A 4881-nucleotide genomic window follows, 5' to 3' on the forward strand; every position below is an offset into this window, starting at 1 on the left:
GTGTACGCACAATGTATGTATAAATAATATTATAAAACCTATTCATTTTAAATGCTGATGCACAGTTGATTAGTTTAAAGATATTTGTTTATTCACATGTAAATCAATGAGAATATAGTTTTTGAAAAACGTCTCTGCTGATAGGATTTATTTTATTTCAATCTAGAAAGCTTCGCTCTCAGAAAAAAAAAGAAATTATGAAAATTAATTGGTAGACACACGTGAAACAAATTGTTTTATGACAAAATAAAAATCGGATATTGTGGTCAAACCAGTGACTAAAGTATGTAAATATATTCATTAAAATGAAATTTCAAAGTTGGATCAAAATTCATTTCTTGACAATCGTTGGTTTGACTACCACAACATAAAATTGTTTTAGTTCTGACCATCATTATTAAAATCGTAATATACATATTTACTGAATATAAATTTCTAATGAAGAAATATCTAATGAAATGTTTTTTGTCACGTGAATTATACGTCATCAAATCCAAATCATAAAATCCATCAACCACTGTTGCGATGAAATAATCAGAAGTTCATCAGTTGCGAACGGCGTGAAATTGTTGGGAAGTTTTACTTATTGGAGCGAATCTCCTTTTTCATTCTGCTTTAAATGACCTTTTAATCCAATATCTGTTTTAAGTCCTCAATCGATTATTCATTTAATATGACGTCAGAGCAAGTAAATGTTCCCGGTCGTAACATCTAAAGTCATTATATAAGCCTCTTTAAGAACAAAGTAAAATTACTTAAATCGTTTGAATTTATAAAATCTGGACTAAACACTCAGTTCTCGTATTAGGAAGATGATCATGGACTTATCATAGCAAACGTTAAGATGTCTTTCATAATTATGTCTATGTATATGTTATCTTTTGGATCTTAATACATGGTTATCATCTTATGCACATTTTTCAATTGTGTGACGAACTTAGTCATTTTTTTGTGAACGTGCGTGCACGTGGAGAAAGACGGGTCTTTAAATACTTTAACGTTTCATTATGAAAAAAGAAGGTTTTACAAATGCTGAATCAGACGATTTAAGCTGTCGTTATTCATACACTTTGCACTACTTTGCTAATTTACTATATCAGAATTAGAAGAGCTGGTACAGTAATTAGAAAAGAAGAATAAATGTTAGGCATGATTGTACAGGGTTGCTCTTGTGTCAACCCCCCATCATACAATCACCAAATATTATGAATACCTTTTATTTGCATCCCATTGCTTAGCTAGATCCAACAATAAACTCCTCTCTTTCCAATATGTATCCATTACATCGTTGTTTGTCGGTCTAAATAACAAATATTACCCTTGCCCACTCCTAATGGAAAATTTTTTATACAGTATTTTCCAATGAGTAAGACCTGACTTGAACTTTGGTGATACGACATATACCCCAGTAACATTTGCTCTTGTATTAATATCTCAGAGGGCAAAGAGTTAGAGTTAGGATTGTCATAGAATTTAGGTTCAGAGTAATGTTAAGATTGAGGTTAATTCAGGTTTGGGTTTTCTATCGGAGTAATTGTCGCCGGAGCAAATGTCATGGAACCTGAACTCAGGCGCGTAGCCGGGGGGGCGGTGGGGGCGGTCGCCCCCCCCCCAAAACGTCCCCCCCAAAAAAAAAAAAAAAAGGGGAAAAAAGAGAGGAGAAAAGAAAAAGGGAAGGGAGGAAAGGGAAGAAAGGTAGCTTTGTGTTTTTTTTTCTTTTTCTTTTTTTTTTCTTAAAAGAGAAACTCCATCACTCTTGCTTTAAATTTATATATGAATTTTTCTTCCGCGCTGCGCACGGTTAAATGACAACACTGCAATTCTCCATTGTTTCCCCACCCTTTCTCTAACCCTGTTTTTCCACCTCAGGTATATGTGTTTCTTACTGGTTAAAGTTCAAATGTATCCATTAGGGCATGGAATTAGAGTAAGGCTACGCCAAAGTATATGAAGTTATCTTTTTTTTTAATTGATCGTGCAACTTCTGGTCGGGTCGGCTCCGGGGCGGGTAAAATTTTATATCAATTTCTGCCGCAACCTCCATAAAGTCAACTTCTGCTTTTCAGCTCATTACCAAACAACCATAATTCTGGGGCAAACAGGTTCCTAAAATTCGCGTCGTATTAAATAAAGAAGTACAATTTTTTTTTATCAAATTCTATTAAAACTCATGTCATTTCCCTTCACATTCATCTCCTGCCCTGTTTGCGCCTCAGTTTGAAATTTTGAATGACACTTAAGTTTCTTTATTATTCAAAATGAAGCACTTCAGGATGATAAGTCAAAGAAATTAGGAATCCTCTTTTTTTTTAAATTCAATTTCAATAAATCACAGAAGTTTCAACTTTTTGCGCACTATTTCCTCATAAAGAAGTTCATTAATCTTAGAAAATCATTTTAATTAGAGCCGATGGTGGTATTAGACGTATCTGCATTATTTTGATGAAATGTCCGCCCTTTGAAATTTCAGAGTTTCATTGCTCTGCGCGGGACTGAATATCTTTCTCCCGGCATATATACACTTCTTCTCCTCTATTTTGCGAGTTAAAGATATGCACTGTCGCTAAATTGTTTGTAATCAAATCTGATCTTTCCAAGGGAAGTATTCAATATATCTTTGAGAAGACCCTTTAGTCGGGACCCTTTTCATGGCAAAAAAACTGATAAAACGCTTTAGCTTCCGCGCTTCACGCGAGGGTATTATTATTTTAATTTCCTCCAATGTATTCCTTTTTTGTGCGTTCACAATCACTTTTTGAAAACAAATTAGATTCATGAAAACAATATTCAAAATCACAATGAGTCAACTGAATTGGAGCTGAAATAGGCACTAGAGACAAGAGAGACGGCTCCTTTTCATTTTAATTTATGAAACACCAAAAGCTTCGCGCTTCGCGCGGGAGGGGGAAACTCCCCCTCCCTACACCCACCCCCTAGGGAGCGCGCTTCGCGCGCTCTGTAAGTGTTGGCACGCTTCGCGTGCATTTACCGCCCCCTCCAAAATGAAATCCTGGCTACGCGGTTGCCTGAACTTGAACGGGTACAAGTATATCCGACGATGATTGTTTTATTTTCCCCCGTTGAGGTCGCTTGTCGTTTTCCAAAACTGCCTAACCTCAATATGCACGTTCCTCATTGACTTGTAGACAAGACGATCAAATTTGAGTAAATCAGACCTGAAGTCAATGTGATAGTAATGATCAGTTCCGTTGATATTGATTTTCTTCGAATAAGTATACTTATTTCCTTTCGACTGGAACTTTATAGCATTTTACCCTGGTTATTAATATAAATAGATTTTGTTAATCAATCAATAGGTCAGACATCGTGGTTTAGATGTTTGGAATTCTTTTCCAGCACATAGCATTCGAAATGTGAAGACCTCATATATTTCTTTTAATCTAGCTGTAAAGCGCATTCTGCTTTCAAAATTGTTGAGTGCTGGGTTTTTTCCAGAAATTTTGTTGGTATTCTAGTGTAGGAATTTAATTTACATTCTCTTAGTGTGAGAGTGAAAAACTGTTTTTACAGTCAGATTTTTTAAAAACAAAATTATTTCCATTAGAGAGTGAAAACCCTATATTACTTTTTTTCGGCAAACCAAAAACCCTCTTTTAAAAGCATGCGGGGCCCCTGACATTTACAGTGCATATAACGCATGTAAGTTATTATTTTGGAGAAAAAAAATTATATCTCCCTTTTTCTTAACTCGAAAATTAGGAATCGAACTTTGTCATGTTTGTTCAATTTACTATTACCATACGTCCATTACAAATTGATATTCAATTGTTAATTATCAAGATCTTTCATTTATCTGTTCTTCTCTTTATTTCCTTTCTTCATTATTTTACTTGTTATTGTTTTATTTGTTCAGTGATTTGGTTTAAATTGATTTAAATTTAATATGAAAAGTGTTTCAACCAATCAAGCTTTAGGTTTATGTTGCAGCACCTTTGTATGTTCATTATGTACTTCTTTTTCTTATGGGTAATCTTATACATTTTATTCATATTGTTTCATTGTGAACAAGTACGAATAATAATAATAATAATAACAATGATAATAGTAAAATAATAATAATAGTAATGATGATAATAATCAATGATAACTTAATTAGCTCGTCAATTGAATATCCTGAGTTACAGGAGATACGGGTGAATTATATTCATGGCATCTTCTTTCTGAAAAATTACTCATTTGGAAAACCTAAGCCCCCTAAATCTGTATTATGCAGATCTGTTCATGTACCGGGACATTCATTTCAAGCCTGTATAAACCTATCAATTATTTTAACACCAACTATCCCCACTGCATCCTTCCCTGCCCCCACCTGTTTATTGTTTTCTTCTGTGTGCACCCCCCCCCTCTCTCTCTTTCACTCTGTCTCTACATCCATGTGCCTCGATCTACCCACTTCTAATTCTTCACCCCCCCCCTCCCGTCTCTCTCTATCTTCTTTATTAAACAACTTTATCATGTGGAACAGGGGAAATTGGAACTGACCATTATAAAATATTGTTGATCATCTATATTTTCAGAGAATTTTTTAAGTCTTAAAAAAAACAATGTATCAACAAAGAGTGTTTTGATGATTATGTGAGACTATGATCATGACGATAGAGTTTCCCATTGAAACAAGTAACCACTCTCTGAGACTATTTCGGACATGTGTATTGCCTCAAAATATCTTGGTCTTCATTAGATTTGGTCAGATGTACGCCAAAACAGGTATAGGATTCACTGCGAGTTTCATTTGACCAATCAGCGACAGAGAAAGGAGTTCTGCGCCCCGCCCACTTCGCGATGGCGTCAACTGGGTTTTCATATTCGCTGCAACGCACAACCATCTCCTTTATGAAGCAACGTAGCGGGGATGAACTC

This window comes from Lytechinus variegatus, chromosome 12 (assembly GCF_018143015.1).
Source record: "Lytechinus variegatus isolate NC3 chromosome 12, Lvar_3.0, whole genome shotgun sequence".
NCBI classification, from domain to species: domain Eukaryota; kingdom Metazoa; phylum Echinodermata; class Echinoidea; order Temnopleuroida; family Toxopneustidae; genus Lytechinus; species Lytechinus variegatus.